At 42.5% G+C, this 24,402-nt stretch overlaps 1 protein-coding gene across 2 annotated transcripts in view; it reads left to right on the top strand.

Annotated features, from left to right (window-relative positions):
• The window catches only part of AK4 (adenylate kinase 4), a 117,935-nt gene that overhangs the window by 15,933 nt on the left and 77,600 nt on the right, over positions 1–24,402 (top strand). The window contains exon 1 of one of the 2 annotated variants that reach the window (XM_073896599.1): positions 1,795–1,813. The exons of the other annotated variant lie outside the window; for it this stretch is intronic. The gene's annotated coding sequence lies outside the window, so the exon portion shown is untranslated. Of the gene's footprint in view, positions 1–1,794; positions 1,814–24,402 lie in introns of those variants that run through there. 2 annotated transcript variants of the gene reach the window in all.

The raw sequence follows: 24,402 nt of genomic DNA, 5'->3' as shown, positions 1-24,402 counted from the left end.
ATTGGCTTTAATATGACTATGGCTTAAGTCTTATTATTTCTGGACCTCAGTCATTACTGTCATCATTAGATCTGCTGCTTATCAGTCATTCCAGGGCCAAAACCAGCAAAACACCAGCAACTGGAACACTATGGACAATATAATCAACTCTGTTATTCAGGAACTCATTAATTCAAATCCCCAACTTAGAATTTATCAGAATTCCCCAACTGGATGTGCATTCAAGTTTAAATTTGTTGTGTCAGAAGTAGAAGACTTTGCAAAGCAAAATAATAAACAAGAACAAGATTGCAGGAGGATGTTCACCCAACTAAAGAAAACAGTAGGATGAGAACATTGGGAACTCATTAGAAGTTTCTATTTACTTAAACAATTAGAAGCATGCATGTATACACAAAGATATCACACTGTATTTTGCTGGCTTATTTTCCTCTCTGTCTTCCTCATTACACAGGGCTTTGCTGAGGGAGAGGAACAATGTTCCTGCACAGAGTAGGTGCTTAGCCTCTGTTAGTTAGCTAACTGAGTAGGTCTTTCCATGCTGCATGGAGGGCTTAGGTGTTAGTCATACCCATGGGTTCGTTACCTGTGTGTGTGTGTGTGTGTGTGTGTGTGTGTGTAAAACTCTGTCAGTAAGGTCCACTGAACCAGAGTTACTGGTGCAAGAGGTTTGCTGGGGATAATGCCTGTAGAAGACACAAGGAGGGAAGAGCAGGCTTGTGCTAGGAGAGGCTCAGGCCATGATTTAGATCTGAGAAAGTCTGGGACAACCTACAGGGAATCTTTGGAACAAAGATTGCCCATTAGAAGAGTCCCCCATTGGGCAAAAACAGTGAGGCCCTAGTACCCCCACCCTGCTTAGTTGTTGGCTGAGGTTGCTGAAAAGAGAACATGTGCACATATTGTTATGGGCCATATTATATCCTCCCAAATCTATTGAAGCCCTAGCCCCTAGTATCTCAGAATGTGACTATAATTGGAAATAAGGCCTTGAAAGAAGTGATTAAGTTAAAATAGGCCAATAGAGTGGGCTATAATCCAATCTGACTTGTGTCCTCATTAGAAGAGGAAATTTGGATGCACCAAGAGATAGCAAGGGCCTGCACAAAGGAGGGACCATATGAGGACCCAGCCAGAAGGCAGCCATCTGCAAGCCAAGGAGAGAAGCCTCAGAGAAACCAGCCCCGCTGACACCTTTGATCTTGGGCTTCCAGCCTCCAGAACTGTGAGAAAATACATTTCTGTTGTTTAAGCCCACCAGTCTGTGGTATTTTGTTACAGCAGCCCTAGCAGACTAATCGGGTCCTGTTGCTTTGCAGGAGTTTCCATTTTGGTGGAGGAGACAAAGAAGGCAACAAACAACAAAGGGGAGTTCAGGGAACATTGGGCACGCAGAGGTGGGACATCCGACTCCCACGGAAGAGGACGGCATCAGGAAAGAACGCCCAGGGGCGCCTGGGTGGCCCAGTCGGTTAACGGTCTGATTCTCGACCTCAGCTCAGGTCTTGATCTTAGGGGCATGAGTTCAAGACCCGCGTTGGGCTCCACGGTGGATGTGCAGCCTACTTAAAAGAAGAACGCCTTGAAGCAGTGTCATGGGAGGAGTCCTGAGAGTTGAGTAGGGAGGAACTAGGAGGACAGAGACAGAGCGGAGGACTAGCTCGCCGGCAGGCGCGAAGACGGGAGAGAACATGGCGCCCGCCGTGGGCGAGGCATCTGAAAAGCAGTGATGGAGAAAGCGGAAGTGCTGTTGTGTGGCAAGTGCTGTTGTGTGGCTCTGACACAAGCACACCAGGGGCTACAGGAAGGAGAGGTTAGTCATGACAAGTGATAATATTTTGTATAGCCCTTTACAGTCTGACAAAACACCTTCTTGTGCCTTATCTGTCAGTGTCAGCAGGAGGGTTGAACCATTCCATACACGAGGCAAATGAGGGTCGAGAAGCTACATGGTTTGTCCGCAGCCTTACAGGAAGTTAGTGTCTAACGCTCAGGGCCTTTCCTGCCCAATTCTGCGTGGGATCGAGTGTCGGGGGCTGTGTTTCTTTGCCTCTGACCTTGCTCAGAGCTGCACAGGGGGCAGTATGGGGGCAGGAGTGGCTTAGGTTTGGTGGGTCCTACTGGACAGGAAGGACCTGGAGGAATAGAGCCCCACGCATAACAAGACCACAACATCCTAAACACAGCACCTCCTGGAAAAGAGTTCAGGCCTCTGCGGAAGTGCTTATCTCCTCACCCATTCTGTCCCTGATTACAGGGTGCTACAGGTCTTTAGCTGTCAAATGGAGACAGAGTAATACGCCTCCACAACCAGCACTGGGGCCCTCCCTGCCTCTCATGCAGGACACCTCCTAATTCCAAGAACCCTATCCAGGGATGGACATTGCGCCCCCTTCTGGAGCTGTGCAACATTGCAGGGGTATCCCCTTTGGGTTGATGCCTCAGAAAAGTGAAAGAAAAATTTAAAAATGCAAGGTGTCTTATGTAAGTAAGAGAGTCTATCAGTTTGGGATGGATTGTGCTTAAGACCTGGAGAAGGGGAGAAAGGAAAGTTTCCAGCAGACCTTCTCTCTCCCTCCTCACTGTACCCCTGTAGCAGATGCTGAAGATCCCCCCATATCCCTGGGCCTTAATTATTTCCTTGGTCTCTGGCCTGAAGAGAACTCTCAGTGCCCAGGTCTCTTTGCTAGAGGGCATTCTCTAGATGCCAGTGACCATATGCCCTCAACTGCTGTAGGCTGGAACTACCAGGGAGTTAGTGCCCCCTGGGCACAGCTCTCAAACATTGTTTAATGGAACTTGGTGGATCAGTACCCCTTCCTCTCTTGTGAGGGTAACTACATTGCTTCCCAGAATTCTCCAGTCAAATTAAGCTCTGGCTGTCTATAGTGGTGACTTGCTTAATATCACAACTTTTTTTTGGTATCTGTTCCTTCCTGATCTCACTTCTCCACTCCTCTACCAGTGTTTCCCAGAATCACCTCCCAAATACACCATTCACAGTCAGATTCTTGTCTCATGGTTTGCCTCCGGAGAAACCCAAACTACAGCAACCTTCCCTGTCCAGTGGCTTTGGGGTGTGTGTGTGTGTGTGTGTGTGTGTGTGTGTGTGTGTGTGTTGTTTCATTTTGTTTTGGTTTTTTGCCGCTTTGAACATTATGCATAAGGATGGGGAGGAGAAAAGAGAAAGATGCAGAAATATAATTCATTCACTCATGCATTCATACATTTTTCACTCAGTAAATACTTATTGTCTATTTCATGCCGAGCACCGTGCTGGGGGGCAGTGAGAAATCTCATCTCCTAGGGCTTTCAGAAACCATCCATCACTCAAATCCCAGCTCACACAGCCCTGCCAGCACTGTTATAACAGGAGGTGGTGCCTAGAGGAGGTGGGGCCTCAAAAGGGGAGGAGGAGAAGACAGAAGTTCTGGGAATGTAGGGGAGGGGAACGACAAGAGTAAATAAAGGCCAGTGGGTGGGAAGGAAATTCACCTGTGCAGGGGCAAAGTCTCTGGGTATGTAAGTCACCTTGTGAACACCTGATTCTTGGGGGCATCTACTGTCAGGGCTGAAAAGGGCCTCAGAGGTCAGGGGTCAATCTCCTTCCCTTTACTCCTCCGGAAGCCTAGAACCAAAGACAAGACAAAATGATTTCCTCAACTCTTTATGCTGTGAGTGTTCTTTCTCTTGAGGGAAATAAGTCTAGATCAGTGTTTCTTGAAGTTTTATTCATTATTGCCCAGAAACCTTTTTAGAATTTTTTCTTAATTACTTCTCTCCAGTGAAATCTTAATACCGCAGATACATTGTATATCAGTTATGTACTGTGGATCTGTTTGTGTGCTATAGACATAAAAAGAGGAAGATTTTTTTTCAATCCCCAACAAAGAACCAATATTTGCTCCCTTGGGGGCGATATTGCCCTTGTTGAGAATGCATGGGACAGAGAGGGCAAATGTGGACAGGTTGCTGAGGCCTTGAAGCTCCTGGATTTGGTGCAGTAAGCAATAGGGAGCCATAATAGCTTCTTGAGCAGAGGGATGCAGTGAGGAAAGAGGTGGAGAGCCTACCCCACATAATAGTGTCCATCAAGTACCCTGTCCTAGGTGCTGTCCCAGCCCTGTCAATGTCGTTAAGGAAAAGGCCAACATGGCTTTCCTATGTCCTTATAGACAATTTTAAGTATGTGTACAAACAATTATTATTACAGCTATAATATGCCACAACCAGTTTAATTTTTTGCTTTAATTAAACAAACATTTATATAGTGCTTGTTATGTTCCAGATGCTATGCTAAGCATTGTATAAATATTAGCTCATTTAGTCTTATGAGAGAGGTATGGTTATTACACCCATTTTACAGATGGGAAAACTGAGGCACAAAACATGTCTTGCCTGAAGGCACATGGGCTTGTAATGGTACAGCTGAGATTCCAACCCAGGCAGTCTGGCTCCAGAGTCAGTGTTCTAAACCACTATACAATGATTTGTAAAATATAACCTATTTGGGCAAGGTGTAACCATAATTCAGTCTACACCCAGTGCGGGGTGCCCAAATAGATTCATGGACCTCTTGCAATAACTCTAATGGAGCCAAGGACTGCAAGTTGGAAACTGGTGAGCTAGAAGATTTGTAATGTCTGTTTGACTCTAAAGTTCATAATCCTGGTAGAATTTTTAAAAGGGAGTGGGAGTTAAGGCCTCTCAAATTTAGCTCACCTAACCAGAACAAACCAGCGGACCTCAGGCTCCCTTCTCAGCAATGAGCAGAAGAGGCACCCTACTCTGTGCTATCTACAGAAGAAATGTAACACAGGGGCTGTGACTCAGTCATGTATATGAGTCTCTAGTGAAGAACATATGTGCCCTTGGACTTGAAACTGGAGAGGCAATGAAACCAAAAATATATGCTCATGTTTTACTATTTGGCCACACTTGAACTTTATCCTCTCCACCCTTTTGACTGTTACCAATAAATGAGATAGATTTTTTTTAAATGATAATTTTAGCTCACAGAGGACTCAGATACCTGCTATAATTCATAATTTTCCCCTTTGATTAAAAAAATCTGTTTTTTTAATTTTAAACCAAAACCAATTTTCTCTGTGTGATCTTATCCTACTGCTCTAGAAGGGAGTCCAAGATGATGAACAATGAACTAACTCCAGAAGAAATTCGTCTCCAAACCTATCTTCCTGTTGTTGTCCTGTCCATATATTTATTGAGCACCTACTATATGCCAGGCACTATGGTAGGTGCTGGAAATATAGAAGTCAACAAGTCATAGCTCCTGTGGGGGAGACAGATATGTACAGAAATCATGGCAATGTAGGGGATATATTAATATACATACCACATGCTCCATGATCTTATTGGCCTGCAGACTTTTGCACATGCTGTTCCAAGACTGGGGATGTATCTCCTTGGCATTTTGGCAGGCTGATTCCTGTGGGATAGAGCATAGAGCACCTGATAAGGGGTTATCAGAGAAGGCTTCCTGGAGGAGGAATGTGTAGGCTGAGACTTAAAGGGTTAGTGCAGCTTGGATGTCAATGCTGATCTCCTTGGCTGAGTGGGGTGCCCCCCCACTTTGTGCTCCCTAGCTTCCTGTCCAAACTGTTATCCTAGCAAGAAGTAAATGTTTGTGACTGCTGAACAAATAGCATGCATCATTATCTTGTAATTGTCTATGAACTAGCTACCTTCTCCACAAGACTGGAGCTCTCCGAGGGAAAGGAATGTGTGGGGTTGATTTGTCTTTTTATCTTCATCAGGAAGGAGAGTATCTTGCCATAATAAGTCCTCACTGTGCTTGCAGATTCAAGGATGGTTGGAGGCATGGGTGGGTGGAGGCATGGATGGATGGATGGGTGGGTGGCTGGGTAGACAGAAGCCAGGAGAAAGTAAATAACAGTGCCCAGATGGAAGTAAGTGGACAAGTTGGATAGAACGATGAGTGGCACTTGCAGAGAGGTGACGACTTTGCGTTGAAGCCCAACGAATAATCTAGTGAAGTGCTTTTCAAACTGCAGTGCACTCAGGAATCACCCAGCAATCCTGTTATGGGCCTCCGCGGTGCAGGCTGGGAAGGAAGATGAAGGGAGAGGGCCTGGAAGACACATAGGACTGTCTTTGAAGAATGGGAAACCCAGGTTTTTATGGAGACTCAAGGAAGCTTGAAGCAATGGACACGGCAGAGATGAGTGAACGGCAGGCAGAGAAGAGAACAAATGTTTCTTAAATATTTAGGTATCTCTATTTATATCCTAATCTATATCCACACCGGTGTCTACCCATCACGCTACATTATATCCTCTCAACAGCTCTGAAGAGGTGCAGAAAATAGAGATCCTTTTTCCTTCCCTCCTTCCGGCCTTCCTTCCCTCTTTCCTTCTGTCCCTCCCTCCTTCCTTTTTTTTTTTTTTTTTAAGTTGGTTAGTTCACTATGGTAGCATTCTTTCAATGCGGCATAGGTTACAGGTTCTATCCCTGTTGAAAGCCACACAGAAAAATATGGTTTTGGCATCTCAATTTATGCCTTTGATCACAGAGAAAGAGAAACATAAATCGTAAGTACTTGAAAATGAATAAAATATATTGAACTAAAAAAAAAAAGAATAAGATGGGGATTCAGAAAGCTAGGGTTACTGGTCCCAGGTCTCACAACTAGTGACAGCTGGGACTCCAGCAAGGGGTAAGCAGGGCGTGAAGACCCAAATAGATAGATGGAGGTTCAGAGAAGAGCTCTCAGTCGCAGTGAGGAATTCAAGTATAAATGAGAAATTTGGAGTCGTCATGCATTTGTAGAGGCTGGGTCAGTAGATCAGGATTCTGGAAGGCTGGAATCTGAGGGTGGGCTGCAGCAGGGTCCCAAGGCTCCTAGCTGATTCAGGGAGGAGCCCAATCCCATAAAGCGAAGGCCGAAGATAGAGGAGTCCCTTCTATCCTCTCCAGGTGATACCCACGGGAGGAGAAGCCCACGATGAAGAGTAAGGAAGGCTGGTGAAGACAGGAAGAGGGAGTAGAGGAATATTTTGTTCAGAAAAAAATTAGAATAGAATTTATTTAGAATATTTTAGAAACGAAGACAGGGACTTACTTAAATTTTAACAGATTTTCTGTCTCTTGCAGTAATAAAATCTTGACATACATAGATTCTTTTTTTTCTGAACGACTCAACACAAAGGCTCTCCCCAACTCCATCCATTCATTGAATGTTAGAGACTACCTGTTCCATCTCCTAGGACTATGACTTTCAACTAAGAAATGTCTAAAATAAAAATCTGTCTGTTTTAGGAATGGGATTGATTTACTTAATTTGCCATTAACAGTATTATTCCAGCCCATTACTTTATGACTCATTTAGTCCCTTCATCAGAAAAACTAGAGACCTCTTTAACGCTCTATGTTTTATACAGAGCTCTGTACAAACTAGGGATGAATGGGAACGCTCCAAGTAAACGTAAAAATAAACCGTATTGTCAAAAGTCAAAATGGCAGCGTTGAGAGTGTGACCCATGGGCAGGAGTTCCCCAGGTAGGATAGAGAATATGACAAGTCAGTGGATGAAGAGAGAGCAGGATCCTGGAAGACTGGTGGCTGAAGAGATCACAGGGATTGTGATGGGCATAGTCCCCTATGAGCAGAAGCTACCACAGGGGCCCAAGGGTTGGTAGATGGTAGCAACAAGGAGGGTGGTGGGCTGCATGGCCTGATGATACAAGACCCACCGCTGGGGCTTGTAAGGGTCCTGGAAGTGTCTCCTAAGAGAAGAGACTTTCGCTAAGAAGTTTACAATACGGACCTGGTGACCCACCATTAGGATAGTTACATTTGTTTTATTTAAGCTTATGTGACTCAGGCATTGTTCTGGAAACTTTTACCAATACGAAGCCATTTCATCCTCGGAGGGAAGTATTGTTACTATCCCCATTTTACAGATAAGGAAGCTTAGATGTACAGAGAGCTTAGGTCACTGCCTAAACCTTAAGAAACATGTAGTTCAGTTGAGACATGAAGGCCCAGAGAGTTGAAAATATTTGTGCAAAGCCGAAGAGAAGCAGGAAGGGTTTAGAAAGGCTGTAGCCTGAGTCTCAGCCCAGTCCTTTTTAAACAGAACATCTTGCGCCTTGCTCAAGTGTACGATTTGAGAAACAAGAGGGTCATTTTCTGACGTCTTCTCTGGTCCTTTGTGCCTCCACTAAACCTGGCCCGCACCATCTGCGCACCCACCCCACTGTCCTGCAAAGACTTGTTCTTGTCTTCCCTGCTGGACTGCGAGCTGCCGCTGGGCAGTGATCATGTCTTCCTCTTTTCTCTATGGGCAGTGGCTGAGCGCCGCATCTGTTACATGCTAAGTGTTCTATAATGTTTATTGAATAAGGGAATGGATTAAATGCTCAAAACCCACCCTCGTTCTTTCCTGACTGCTGGTGCTTTGGATTTATCTTTCTGATGCTGTGGAAGCCTGCTCTGGAGGCATCACCTGCCCTACCGGATGGCTGGCTGTCTCATCAAAGTTTCATGACCACTGGCTGTGTGTTGCTGGTTCCGGGCCTGGCGCTGTGCCAGGGAGATATCTGGCTCAGTGGTCTTCTGCAGAGCAGCCTTGATCTTCTCCAGTTATTTTAGTTCCTGGGTCTTGTTTTCTTCATATAAGCACCAGGAGTTTCATAGATTCTTCTTTGTCACGGATTTTCAGATGGAATGCAATATCCTTGTGTGGTTAAGCTGCATATATAGTGTAAGGACTTAAGATAGAAATGTATTTTGAGTAAATTAACAATTTATCAAGCATTTGTTGTGTGCTATATACTTTGCATCCCTCATCTCATTTAATCCTCACAAATCTTCCATGAGCTCAGGGGGGAGACTGCTTCTCCCTCTCCCCCTGCTGCTCCCCCTGCTTGTGTTCTCTCTTTCTTTGTGTCAAATAAATAAATAAAATCTTAAAAAAAAAAACCTTCTGTGAAAGAGGTGTTGTTATCCCCATTTTCCAGAGGCTGAAAATGGAGGTTCGGAGGGGCTAAGTGATTGATCAAAGGTGATGCAGCCAGTAAATCTTTCCTAGGGATGTCATGAGGATTATATGAAATGACAGAACACATTTTGCACTTGGTGTAATAATGGCCACACATGGCACTTCTCTAGAACCTTTGCATTTTAGGGAGCAACACCTACAAACTTAAGACCAGGGGGGGAAAAAAGCAAAGAAAGAAAGAAAGGAAAGGAGGAAAGAGAGAAAAGATTTCTCACGGTGTACATCAAGGCCAGGACCCAGGGAGCATGCTCCTGTTATGAGCAGCAAGGGCCCCAAGATCTCCCTGAATAAATAGGGCTCTGCCTGTAGGAAATGTGATCTGATTTTTCCTCTTCCTCTGCCATGGAAAAACCCCACTCCCACCATGAGCAACTCCTTTGGGGAAGAGCCAAGAGGCAATCAGGCAGCCTTTTCTCTACTTTTATCCTTCCCTGAGAGCACCGAGTTCTGACGGACCATTCCGGAGTCTGGGCTTCCCCAGCCCTCCAGGCTGTTACTCCACAGGTTGGTCAATTTAAGGGAAGATTATGCAGTCCGACCTGAGGGTGTTAGCCTCTGGGTCTCCCTTCTTTTTCCAGGTCTGTTGCTGTAACAAGCGAACCCAGGGAGCCTCTCAGAGAAGTGAAAGAATTCCTCCTTATTAGAATGGTTTTTAGACTGAAAGCATCAGGTGAAGACTTTTATCCTTTCAAGTGTGTGTGTGTGTGTGTGTGTGTGCACTTTTAAATTGGGGATTTTACTTTGAAGTACAAATGTAATGCTAGCTTGAGGCAACAAACCAAACAGTACCATTGTGTGACACAGTCAACAATATTCTCTTCTGCTTAATCTGCCACCCCCCACCCTAACAAATGTGAACATTTCTTTATATCTTTTTATATCTTTTCACAACCTTATCTCTGTGTGTGTGTTTAAATATATCTAGTACACATACACCAGATATAGGTACACATATATATATTTTCACATATTTAGAGATTTTTGTCATACTCTTTTTTTAAAGATTTTACTTTTTATTTATTTATTTTTAAGATTTTATTTATTTGACAGAGAGAGCACAAGCAGAGGGAGAGAGAGGGAGAAGCAGGCTCCCTGCTGAGCAAGGAGCCCGATGTGGGACTCGATCCCAGGACCCTGGGATCATGACCCAGGCCGAAGGCAGCTGCTTAACCGACTGAGCCACCCAGGTGTCCCTAAAGATTTTATTTATTTATTTGACAGAGAGAGAGACAGCGAGAGAGGGAACACAAGCAGGGGGAGTGGGAGAGGGAGAAGCAGGCTTCCCGCTGAGCAGGACCCTGGGATCGTGACCCGAGCCGAAGACAGATGCTTAATAGACTGAACCACGCAGGTGCCCCTTGTCATGCTCTTTTGACATGAAACTGTATAACCTCATAAACTAACTTGCTGTTTTTCACCTATATTTCATTAACATTTCTCTGGGTAAATATATCTATATTTAACTGATTATTTTTATGCATAATATCCATAGTTTAGGATATGCCATATTTTATTTCCATATTCTCCTATAATACGTATCCAAGCGGTTTCTGGTGTTTTCGTCTTTTTCCCCTTCAAATAATATTGCATAAAAGTGTCATATATCGATGTTCTCATTTATTCATACTTTTTGTTCAGTAGAAGATATTTCTAAAAGTTGAATTTCTGGGTTCACCTGAGGATTTTAGATATTGCCAAAGAGAAAGAATCCGTGCCTAGCAAAACACATAGCCCTTTGGTGATAGCTTTTTCCTCTTTGTTGGAAAAGAGGCCTGGAAAAATAATGTTCTTTTCTCTTCCTTCCCCAAACCATTATTCTCCGGCAGTAGAATGGGCAGGGATAATATATCCTTTGTAATTCAGCAAGGAATAAGAATTACCAGTTTGCTGGGTTATTAGAGGATACAAGAGAGGCCCAAATGAAACAAACACATATTCCTCCAGTGCGTCTTTTCTTCCCCCCCACCCCTTCGTGAGAAGGCAGGTAACAGGGAAGAGATGCACAGAAGGACGAAGCGGGCATTGCTGGGCTTTAATAGGCAAATAATTAAATGATGGCACATCTAACACCATTGGCTTACAGCCTCTGAATATATCTTCCTTCTCTTTGTAGAACAGAGAAAAGAGGGAGCAAAATGAATGAGATGAATCACAACATAAGTCTTCTTTCATTATTAATTTTCAGTTTCCTCATCCTAGAGACTCATCAGAGTTCAAGTTTGGAAGGGGCCCTAGGACATCTGGTCTATTTTCGCCATTGTGTCCGGCCTCCTCCTCCTCCTCGTTCCTGCATTCTTCCTTAACACACTTGCATTTGGTTATTTCTTTCTGCCCTCTTTGCCTTCAAGAGAACATTTATTGTAAGATCCCAAGCTAGACTCTGGGGACAAAGAGGAAAGACACAGATCCTGGCTTCAAAGAGCTTACAAATAAGGGGAAGAAAAATCAGTAGACTTCAAATTACAAGGGAGGGGGCCCTGGGTGGCTCAGTCGGTTAAGCATCTGACTCTTGATTTCAGCTCCGGTCATGATCTCAAGGTTGTGAGATCGAGCCCCCCGTCGGGCTCCATGCTGGGCATGAAACCTATTTAAGATTGTCTCTCTCTTGGGGCGCCTGGGTGGCTCAGTCGGTTAAGCATCTGCCTTCAGCTCAGTCATGATCCCATAGTCCCAGAATCGAGCCCCACATCGGGCTCCCTGCTCAGCAGGGAGTCTGCTTCTCCCTCTACCCTTCACCCGACTTGTGCCCTCTCTCACTCTCTCTCACTCTCTCTCAAATAAATAAATAAAATCTTAAAAAAATTTTTTCTTTCTCTTCTTCTGCTCCTCTCCTCCTCTTCTCTCTTTCTCCCTCTCTAAAATAAATAAAATAACATAAAACAAAATAAATAAAATTACAAGGGAATGACCAAGATGCATGCAAGTATTAAGGCAACATGAAACACAGAGAACGAATACCTGACATAGCTGCAGCTGGGGGTATGGGCAGTGAGAAGAGGTTGGTAAGGTTAAGCTGTGACTTTAAGACTGACTAGAATTTTGCCAGCATTGACCATACAGAATGTGAAGCATATACAAAGGCATAGAGATTGGTGAGACCATGACAGATTAAAGTTGTGATTGTGATTTAGAGTAGCAGAAATATACTGTGCACGCGTGGAGTAATGGACTATGAGGTTGGGGAGGTAGGGAGGGCCTAATCTTGAAGGACCGTATGTTCCTGGCTAAGAAGTGTGGGTTTTATTCTAATGGAAATGAGGAGAATTTTAAGTGTAGAAGTGACAAGACTGGATACACATTTCGTAAAGATCATTCTACAGCCAGTGCAGAAAATAAGGTCAGGGATTAAGAGAGTGGAAGCAAGGAGACCAGTTGGGGAGCTGGCAAGCGGGTAAGAAATGGCAAGAAATGGGGGAGGATCTGCATTCGGCAGTGGCACTGGGCATGGAGAGCTCGATAGTAGATAGAATAGACTGGTCCTATGACTCTTCAAAAATGGAGGGAAAGGAAGTAGGACAAATTTTGGAGACATTTAGGTTTCTGGCTTAGGCAACTAGGTGGATGGCACTTCCCACCAATTTAGTTAGGGAATACTATACAAGAAGCTTCTTTAAGTGGAAAGGTGATGAGCTCATCTGTGGACATACTGAGTTTGAGGTTCCTAGGATATATCCTGGTAGAGGTGTGCATAACGGTTGGATACATGAGTCCAGAGTTCAGAAAAGAAGTATGGGTTAGAAATATGAACCTTGGCTTCATCAACATGTGAGTGGTTGCTAAAGCCAAAATCAGGGCTGAAATCCCTTAATGAAAGAATAGAGAGTGACTTGAAAAGCAGATCAGAGATAAAGCCGTAGGAAAATAATGCCCCTGTTTAAGAATTAGGTGCCATTTGCTATAACAGGATGAAACTGGAGGGCATTATACTAAGTGAAATAAGCCAGACAGAAAAAGATAAATAATGTATGGTATCACTTATATGTGGAATCTTAAAAAAAAAAAAAGGCAGATTTCATAGAAACAAAGAATAGAATGGTGGTTGCCAGAGGCTAGGGGGAGGGGGAAATGGGATGATGTGGGTCAAAGGGTACAAATTTTCAGTTATAAGAAGAATAAGTGGGGCGCCTGGGTGGCTCATTTATTAGGCATCTGCCTTGGGCTCAGGTCATGGTCCAAGGGTCCTGGGATCGAGCCCTGCATCGGGCTCCCTGCTCCGCGGGAAGCCTGCTTCTCCCTTTAAGATTTAATAAAGTCTTAAAAAGAAGAAGAAGAAGTTCTGAGTATCGAACGTACAGCATGGTAACTATAGTTAATAATACTTGAAAGTTGCCAAGACTAGACTTTAAGGATTCTTACCACAAAAAAAGTTAACTATGTGAGGTGATGATTGTATTAATTATCTTGATCTTGGTAATCACTTTATACATTTTATTTATTATTATTTTTTTAAAGATTTTATTTATTTATTTGACAGAGAGAGACACAGCGAGAGAGGGAACACAAGCAGGGGGAGGGGGAGAGGGAGAAGCAGGCTTCCTGCGGAGCAGGGAGCCCGATGTGGGGCTCGATCCCAGGACCCTGGGACCATGACCTGAGCCGAAGGCAGACGCTTAACGACTGAGCCACCCAGGCGCCCCACACTTTATACATTTTAAATATATATAACTATATTTGTCAGCTATTCCTCAATAAAGTTGAAAAAAAGAATTAGGTAGAGGATGAGGAGCTGAAGAACAAAAGTGAGATGGGACGGGCAGAAAAAAAGCAGGAAACACTAGAGGAGAATGACATGGTAAAAACAATAGAGAGAATTTTCAAGATGGAGGAAGTAGTCAACAGCTGGGAAATATTGTAAGTTAATACAGATTAAGTGGCCTTTGGTTGGATTGAAGGAGTCCATTCTCCCTTCTCATTTGGCTATTTGCCTTAAGATCTTTGTACTTGCTGTTCCCTCTTCTTAAATTCCTCTTACCTGCCCCCCCAGATAGTTGCATGTCTTACACCCTAATTTTGGTCAAATCTCTGCTCAAATGCCATCTTCTCAAAGAGGACTTCCTTGACCACTTTATGTGAAATAGCTCCCCAATCTCTTTCTAGCCCTTTATCCAGGAGAATTTCTCATCATGGTGCCTATCTCCACTTGACATTGTATTTTTTAGTTAATTGTCTGTCATCCCTACTAGAATGGAAAGTCTAAGTACAGGGATTTTGTTTTGTTTATGGCTGCATTCCCAGTGTCTGGCACAGAGCAGGCCTTCAACAGATATGGTTCGGAGAGCTGAGGGACTGAATGGTTGTCTTGATAAGAATTTCAGTGGGTGGTTGGGCAGAAGTCAGACTGTAATAGGCGAAGGCATGAATGACAGATAAGGAAAAGGAACCATGGAGTGAACACAATTCTTTCTAGAAGGGAAGGAGAGAGAGCTCAAGATATGAAAGACTTGAGCTGGCATAAATAATGAGAATGGGAAAATGGTAATGAGAGAGAAGTGGAACATACAAAAGAGGAGATAATTGAGAGGATGAGATTCAGAGCAGTGGTGGACCAGTTCATTTTGTGTGGGTGGAGGGACTTCTCTTCCAGCAAGAAGAGGAAGAATGATACAAAGGTGAGTGTGGGAGACATGGGTAGTTCTGGAATTTCCTATTCAAATGGCGACCATTTATTGATCACTTATATGTCAGGCACTATGCTGCCATCTTATTTAACCCAAACTACAGCTATGCAAGATTGCCATTTTACCTTCCAGAAAACAGGGGGTGAGGAATCAGTTTATGCAGTCAGTAAGTATGTTGCAGAGATGTGACTCAAATTGCAGTCTTCTTCTTCTTCTTTAAGATTTTAGTTAGGTAGGGCGCCTGGGTGGCTCAGTTGGTTAAGCATCTGCCTTCAGCTTAGGTCATGATCCCAGGGTCCTGGGATCAAGTCCCTCATTGGTCTCCCTGCTTCTCTCTCTCCCTCTGCCTCTCTCCCCTGCTCCTGCTCTCTCTCTCATCCTCTCTTTCTTTTCTTAAAAAAAAAAAAGATTTTATTTATTTGAGAGAAAGAGAGAGAGAGAGAGAGAGAGAGAGAGAGTGCATGAGTGGGGGGAGGGGCAAAGGAAGAGGGAGAAGCAGGCTCCCCACTGAGCTGGGAACCCGATGTGGAACTTGATCCCAGGACCCTGGGATCATGACCTGAGCTGAAGGCAGATGCTTAACCGACTGAGCCCCCCAGGCACCCCTCAAACGGCAGTCTTCTGGTTAAGATTTTATTTCATGTTCACCATGCCTTTGGTAAACCTTTCCAAAGTTAACTACCATCACTCCAGAGTCTTCTTCTTTATTCCCTTCTCACCCATTGGGACATCTGCCTTTTTGTCCTGAGATTTTTTTTTTTTTTATCTAGTTTTGACTGTGTCCCTACTTTTTTTCATTCTTGTGGACACCATCTTTATGTCCAGACCTCAATTCTTCCTTCTGAATCTGCATTTGCACTAATTCCCCCAAGGTGTGGTCCTCCCCACTGGATGGATCTAGTTCCAGCTTCCAACTCCTCACTGCTCTGAATAAATTAGATTATTTTTGAAAATAATAATAACTTGATTTTATAGTGTGTCTACTTTATGCACTAAACCTCTATTATTTCTAATCAGGACAACTCCAGGTAGAGTATAGAGAGACAATGATCTTCCAACTGGGGTATGTGTACCCTACAAATCAGAAAGACTTCCAAGGGGGACATAGGCACGTATAGTTTTAAAGAAATCAATTTTCAGATCCTGAGCTTCCACATGCTGGTCTCAAATTAATCTACCTGAGAAAGTGACCTGGAAAAGGTACATGTCCTCTTTTCCCATACCGCTTTTCTCAGTCAGTCCTCTTCCCACTTCAAGAAAATAAAGGTGTGCATCCAACTCATCTCAAATTTTTTGGTGCATTACTCTCGGAATATTTGTAAAAATATCCAAACAAAGAGGCAATTCAAAATATTGGTGATAGTACTGGGAACTGAATGACTCTAATGACTGGATATCAATTCCTTTTTCCAGTCAGATGGCCTCTGATTTTTTGTTTTTAAGAAAACTGAAGGAAAACCTAATCAAGTTGATAGTTAATAGATCACTAAAATTATTTTTGATGACATGTAACTGTGTGTTTTGACATACCACTCAGAAGTAGTTCAAAGAACTGAGTGACACCACTATAAGAAAGTGTCCTTTCCCATCTACTTAATTATATAAACAGGTTTCTCAGTCTTACTTCCATAAAAACAAAAAAATAGGAATAGGATTGAAATGCAATCTTCTCCATTCTAACAGTAGTTTATACTGATCCATGGATTCATGAACTCATTGAAAAAGCAAAAAAAAAAAAAAAGAAAGAAAGAAGAAAACAGAACAAAAAAAACAAAACAAGCAGTTCATTGAAAAATGGAGTTCCAAGAAAATTTGCTTTTAATATGTAATAATTATTTATCAAAATTTCAATATATGTATTTTTAAAAGAGGTATGTGCAAGGATGATCAACAGATGACTTTCATGCATAAAACAAATCACAGTAGAAAACAATTTTGAGAAAGAAGTGAAAGAGAAATAGGAGTCCAAAAAGAAAAGGTAAAAGTTCCATCCATTACAGACCTGTTCATGTGTTTTTAAAGTAGATAACATAGATATACACTCAGTTTTAATTTTAAATTCCACTGGATACATCTTAAAAAGTGATGCAGGTCTTTTTTTCAGTCCCAGATCGAACCCAGATTGAAGTGATTAGATGCTCGTCTGGTCTCAAAATGGAGGTAAAACCTCTACCTGCTGGCCCCCAGCCAGACTCCAGTTGCCACCGGAGCACAAGGAACCAGAGCAGCTGTGAAAACTCTCTGTTGGTGGTATGAGGTTTGAAACTACAGCTGATAGTTTGAGAGAACACTTAGAGTGATGAGGCACACACATTGTGTGATGAGATATGCAACCAAAATGCTCAGGGCTCTGGTTTTGTGACTCACTCTTCTCTTAAAGAGATGAATGCTACAGTATCTAGACCAGGTTGATGGGCAAGTAGTGGAACCAATGAGATTGTTTTTAGAGAGGACTCCCTAGAGGCTGGTGCTCATCTAACGGTGATGAAAAATTTGTGTTGGTGGTATGAAAGAAGATACGGAAGACTATAATTTGAGGGACTACTTTGAAAAGTTTGGTAAGATTGAAACCACAGAAGTTATGGAAGACAAGCAGAGTGGAAGGAAAGGAGGATTTGCTTTTGCAATTTTTGATTATATAGTTGATAAAATTGTTGTTCATAAAGATTACATTATACATGGGCCTAATTGTGAGGTGAAGACTCACATGCCCTCCATGAAGACTCAAGCAGTTCCCATGACTTTTCTAGTCACTGAAAAAGTCTCTTTCGAAATAACAAGTGCAGTCCGCTGGATCACAAGGAGGTCATGGGGGAGATCTGGCAACTTTATGTGTCATGGGGAACGTCTGCCATGGTGGAGGGCAATTTGCCCCTGGTGGTAACTTCCGCAGAAGAGGGGTCTATGGTGCTGGAGGTGATGGTAGCAGAGGTAATTATGGATGACATAGAGGTGGATATAGTGGATTTGGAGGTGAGGGTGGCAATGATGGCAGATGGGGTCCTGGTTATAGTAGCCAAGGGGGTGATGAACCAGGTTGTGCAAACCAAGGTCAAGGATACGGTGGCAGTGGTGGAGGATATAATGGCCATGGTGAAGGAGAAAATTTTGGCAGCGATAACTATGGGGGTGGTGGGAACTATAATGGTTTTGGAAATTACAGTGGACAACAGCTATTAAAGTGTGGGCCAGCGAAGGGGGGCAGTTGGTGAGGAAGCTCAAGCAGTCGCCAGGGTGGTGGTTATGGATATGGTGGTAGGAGTGGTGCATATGGTAGTAAGGTTCTAAAAACTCTGCCGAAAAGAGCTACAGTGCTTAGCAAGACAAAGGATGAGGAGCTGTCAGGAAAGTTCCAGATTACTTTGAGTCAGTTGTCCCAAATGCATTAGGGGAACTACAAAAATCTGCCATGAAAGGAAGGATGACCACCCATAGCCAGAAGTTACTTAGATAGGGAACTTAAACTTAATAGCAGCTTAAATAAGAAACTTTTTATCAGGTCGGTCATAGCCACAGTTTGCAAAAAAGTACAATTAATGATTAACATGCTATCAGTCAATTAGATGTATCTTCCTGAGTTTTTTTTATATGTCGTAGATTTTCCTGTTTTTTAAATTGCATCATGCATGGTGCCCTTACTTGTAAATTGTGCTAATCATAGAGGAATAAAAAATTAAGGAATTTTTAAGTAACCTCTCCCCAAAGATGATGCCATCTGTTTAAGATGTCAGTATTTATAATACCTGGGAAATTATAGCCTTTGCAATTACTTAAACTAAAAATAAAAAGTTCTAGCTGTCAACATAAAAGTTACAAGGTGAGCAAACACTTTGAAAGACCACAGGTAGAGAGGAAAGACTGCGGGCTTTGGGAATGTCAGGTGTGTGTCCTTGGGCAAGTGACTTTCTCTCTCCTAGTTCGGTTTCCTCCTCTGTGCAGGCTGTCAATAAAATGGATTTAATAATTAATCATTTATTAATATTTATAATATTAACTAATAATTCCAGGGAGGATTAAGCCAGATAAGACACATAAAAGAGCCTGACACATGGCAGGTAGGTACTCAATAAAGATTACTTCTCTGTTCCTCACATCAGTGCTGCAAGAAGGTATTGATTGATTCATTCAAAAGTTATTTTTAGCACCCATGGATCAGTTACTATTCTAGGACCTGGAGATACAGGGTGAATAAGGCAAACAAGGGCTCTAGGACATAGATAAGAGTGAGCTCTCGGAGCCAGATGGTCTGGATTTGAATCTGACCTTTGCTAGCTGTCTGATCATTGACAACTTACTTAATGTGTCTCTGTTTCATGATCTGTAAAACAGGGATAATAGTACCTTGAAGGGCCCACGTATTGAATTGTAAAGGAGTTAGGAATGTGCCTGGCACATGGTAAGCCCTCAGTAAATGTTAGCTAGTAATGTCATTCTTCGTGAAGCTCGGGGTCTGATGTGGAGAAGGGGGAGAGAATGTCTGTATTTTGCAGGTAAAGACACCGAGGTTCAGAAAGGTTAAGTAAACCATCTAAGTCAGATAGACAGTCGGGGTGGAGGTGAGACTTCGTCCTCTGTTCCATTTGACTTCAAAGCCTACACAATTTCTGTCAAGCCTGGCGGACTCTTTCATGATGTGTCTTCTCTAGGACATTCCCTGCTACAAAATTCTACTGGTGGGGGAAGGAATTTGAGTTTCCAATTAGAGGACTTAGAAAAATCCAAGAACATAAGTTATAAGCCTCCCAAGCCCTTCATTATTTTGGGTCCATTGGCTGCAAAGCCTAGCTTCAGTCCCTTTGGGTAAAAAAGAGCATCCCTCAATCCATCCAACAAGTCATCTGGAAGGAACTCAGAAGGAGACTCAGGAAACACATTGCATAGAGGTGGTGATGGTCTTATATTCAATATAATATCAGCAGGCCGTTTGTTTGGTTTACATTTTGAAATGGTGCCACGTTCCAGACACTTTCCTGCATGATGAGGATACCAGGTCAAATACAACAGTTTCTGACCCTTCAGTTAGTGGAGTCCCACACAGGAAACCAGAAACCCTAGCACAAGGTGTGATGATGAGGAGGAGAAAAACCAGCAGTAGGACTGCTCAGAAGGAAGCCATTAACTGACTAGAAGGGCCAGGTGAGAATACTCCTGGGGCCTGAGCCGGGTTCTGGAAGTCTGAGAGGGAAAAGTCTGGAACACACTGTTTAGGAAGGAATTCTGTGGTGAGGCGAGAGGGTGGAGCTCCGTGAGGGCAGGGACTTCCCTTATCCACTCTGATGCCTAAAAAGGTGCCCGACACTTAGCGGTACTCATTAATTACTTGTTGGCTAACTGAATGCTAAAATCCTGTTATCTACTCCGAGAGATTCTGACTCAGTCGATCTGGGAAAGGCCCGTGCCCTGGTAGGTTTCAAAAACGCCTCAGCTGGGGCGCCTGTGTGGCTCAGTTGGTTAAGCATCTGACCCTTGGTTTCCACGCAGGTCATGACCTCAGGGTTGTGGGATGGAGCCCCGCATTGGGCTCTGCACTCAGGGTGGGGTCGGCTTGTCCCTTTCCCTCTGTTCCTCCTCCTTTCTCTCTCTAAAAAACAAACAAACAAAAACTCTTCACAAGATTCTAATGTGCTTCCAGGTTTGGTACCACCGTACTAAATGAATGACCTGATGAGAAAATGTATAGTTTTCGGTGGGTCAGAAGCCATACTCTTTGAAAGCAGCTTGGGTGAAGGTGCTATGGTACTTTCCTGTTTTATAGAAGGGGGAAATGTAGGCTGCCAAAGATTAAAAAAAGAAAAGCCTTGGCAGATATGGTAAAATTAATAGTAGAATCTAGGTGATGGGTATGTAGGTGGGTATAAAACTTTTTTTTCAATTTAGATACATTTCAATTTTTTTTTCTTAATAAAATGTTGAAAAAAATTCACTTGAGCCAGAGATAAAGCATGCTAATTGAGGCTCAATGAGAAATTGTTAGAAACCTGAGCGTCATTAGTCCAGCATTCTATGAGGAGGCAGAGAAGAGAAGCCGGGGCCTTGCAGGTAGTAAAGGAAATGGAGCTGGGTGGGTGTGTTGATCTTCTTGGCTGAAACAGAAGCAGAGGGCTCTGCTGGAAGAGCCCAGGATGTCGGTTCAATTGGGTTCAAGTGACCTTGGGTAATTGGTGTGATGTCTCTACACCTTAGATTCCTCATTGTTAAATAAGTCACATGAACAGCGATTTTAAGTACCAAACTCACAGAGCTGTTGTGAGGATCAAATGGTATAAATGGTATAAATCAAATGGTTTTCAAAGGCAGATACAGAGACTTTCCAAGAGATATGGTGGCTGAGATAATTTTAAGGGAACCAGTTTCTGGATCTTGATTTCCTTATGTGATTCTGCTAGAAGGGATTTCTCTGAGGAAATGCTGAGTGTTGAGGTGTTACGCTAGTTTTCCTTTCTCAACTCCCTTTCATAATCCCCCTTAACTCCTTTGATGAACTAAAAAGATACACTTGCCCCATCTTACATACCTCATACTGGGTGTAATACCCCCCCCTCCCGGGCCCCACGAGAACTTTCAAAGTACTGGGGTAGGCTAGACTCTTCTAATCCAGTGTGCTCCCAAAGCAGGGCTCGTGGTTTTCCTTGACTTAGCCACATCCTATGAAGAATGAAAGGTGGCATTTGGGGTGGACTCTTTTGGCCCCTGTTGGGATGTTTTGAATCTAATTCCACTGCAGAATAAGTAGGGCATGATGACAATTTTCACTTTAACCACCTAAGCCTTTCCATCCTCTGACGACTGTCAAAGAATCTACCACTTCTGACTGAGAGTCTTGTGAGAACAAACAAACAAAAGAAGGGGGCATGTTGATAAAAAAAAAAAAAGTATCAAACCGAATGGCACTTTATTTCATTCAGGAACAAATTCTCAACAAGGTTCTTCTCTCTCACTCTTTGAATTCAGAAATGAGCTGGTTGTCATGGGGATGTGTCTTAACATGTTTATTTGAATAGAAAACATGTAGTTAGATCTTTTGTGACAGAGAAAAAATCTGATTTGGCCGGTTGGTTTGACAGTGAAGGGTGACTTTGCTAGTTAGATGATAGATGGGTATTTTCCATAAATCGAATGAGCTAAAAATACTGCACCAAGGTTTTTGAATAAAATATATATAAATCACATGATTTAAGACAGAAGAATTCCTTGTCAAAATTTTTATTACTCAAGGTATTTTGAAATTAATAGTATCTTCATCTTCTAATCCTTTCTGTACATGTCAGGTTAATTAAAATGCCTCTAGATGGAAAAGTAATAGGTATGATTTTAATAATCATTTGATAATTCTTGAGAAAGCCTTTTTGATAGACTTCAGAAATCCAGAAAGTGAATGGGTGTCATGTCCGGGATAACACTTTTGCAAGTCAGGTGCTTTCTAATTCTTTGCTTACAACAGAATTGAGGGAAAAATCAAGTTTCAACTAACAGGTGACTAATAATTGCATTTTAATGATAGATCACTCTGTGGTTTTTGGAATATAACTTGGAAGGAGTTCAAATAAATGAAAGATGTTGCTGCAGCAAAACTCCTTCAATTCTCATCCTCCGATTTTTGTGAACAAGTTTTCTCAACGCTTAACATCTATAAAAATGGAAAACAATCGAAATTAAGGCTGAATACCACTTCAGTCTAGCAATAATATTTATATGAACTAGTTTTTTAAATTATAACTCATCTTAGTAAAAGAGACATTTATAATAAAATTTTTATTTCGCAATTTTGATCAAAATTATTAGTGGTATATGACTAATTATAATGATCACTTAATTCCTATAATTTAGTTCTTTATTTTTTTAAAGATTTTATTATAATCGAGTTCTTTAAAAAAGAGTTTAAAATCACAGGAAATTATCAAAATTAAATTCCATCTGTATATTTTTTGTTGCCAAATATATTACGGTAATCGAGAAAAGCCTTCCAAAAATGAAAATATATCACCTTACAATAAAATGGAGGGAAAGTGGGATGGGGATGTTGGTTCAAGGTGCAAAAGAACTGATGTAAAAATCTGACTGAGTAGAAGAGCTTGTTCATGGAATTTTCAAGAGGATGATGGTGGTTACTGATTTGCTATGGTATTTAAATTCCAATACATTTAAAAGAATGATATGTTTTATTTTAAAATTTCAGTATTTTTATAATATGGCTGGAAATGACACCCCTTACCGCTTCTGCATTTATGATGTACAATTTTAATAGTCGGTGTCAAAGTGTATTAGGATTACATGTTTCAAATTTATTTTAGGAGATATTGGGGCACAGAGGTTCAAGGGCCCTTGATATATGTGAAAAGAATCCCTCACCCCTCACCCGTTCCTCTTCCTCCTGTTTCCTGGCCTGTTGGGGGGGGTGCCACTTTCCCTTGGTCATAAAAGCCAGAAACCTGAGTAGCATCCTTACTTTTCTCTCTTCCCTTACATCTGAACAATTTATGCTATTTCTTAGATAATTCTCAGACTCATCTCTTCTATCTCCCCTGCCACTGTCTCTCCTAGAATATTGTTAACATCTTCTTAATTAGTTTGCCTGACATTAGACTCAATCCATTCTACCAGGGTGTCTGCAAGCAGGACAAATTTATCTTACTAAAATTCAAAATCAATTATGTCACTCTTGTATAACTCGGCGGCTTTCCATTCCCTTAAAATAAAATGTAACTCCTTAGGACCGTATGGAAATCTTCTGTGATCTGACTCCTGCCACCTTTCTTGCCTTTTCTATCCTTACCCCTTCATTCCCTAACCTGTAGTGATTCTGGGTCTTCTCCCTCTATATCTCATACCCTTGATGTCATCCTCTTTGCCTAGGATACTTGTGTGCTTTTGTTCTCTTAGATGATGCATCCTCCAAACCTAACCTCAAGAATTATAAGCCTCAGGGCACCTGGGTAGCTCAGGTGGCTAAGCATCTGACTTCAGCTCAGGTCATAATTTCAGGGTCCTGGGGTCGAGCCCCACCTCAGGCCCCACGCTCAGTGGGGAGCCTTCTCTCTCCCCCCAGCCCTGCTCATGCTCTCTCTCTTAAATAAATAAAAATCTTAAAAAAAGATAAATTATTAGTCTCTCTAATTCATCTTTTTAAAAAAAAATTTATTTATTTATTTATTTATTTGCCGGAGAGAGAGACAGCGAGAGAGGGAACACAAGCAGGGGGAGTGGGAGAGGGAGAAGCAGGCCTCCCGCGGAGCAGGGAGCCCGATGCGGGGCTCGATCCCAGGACCCTGGGACCATGACCTGAGCCGAAGGCAGACGCTCAATGACTGAGCCACCCAGGCGCCCCAAATAAATAAAAATCTTTAATAAAAAGATGAATTATTAGTCTCTCTGGATAGGTTCCCTTGTCTCTCTTAGACAAGACTTAATGATTTCCCCTTTTCTTTTCTTTTATGTATCTATCCAGTGTTTACCACATGCCTGGCCCTCTGCTAGTGTAGCAGAGCTGTTGGTTCCTCACCCATAGCGCCTTAACCCTTCTGTGAGATCACCTGCAGACAATCCCTATGTGTGCAGATAGCTCCGTGTCTTTCCGCCTCCAGAGCAACCTTCTAACAGTGAAAAACAAGTTGGTGGACTAATGTTCCAGGACAATTCTGAGGTGTGTTCCACGCAGTCATTCAGAATGAGCGTCATTTGCCCATAGAGGTGACCCACTCATCCATATATACTCTGTTGGCTTTCCATCCTTTCCTTTTTCAC

The sequence above is a fragment of the Callorhinus ursinus genome, unplaced genomic scaffold (assembly GCF_003265705.2).
Source record: "Callorhinus ursinus isolate GAN/ISIS: 27379988/994484 unplaced genomic scaffold, GSC_fseal_2.0 scaffold9, whole genome shotgun sequence".
Lineage (NCBI taxonomy): Eukaryota > Metazoa > Chordata > Mammalia > Carnivora > Otariidae > Callorhinus > Callorhinus ursinus.
The sequence above is the reverse complement of the archived record's forward strand: the minus strand, read 5'-3'. Positions and strand labels throughout refer to the sequence as shown.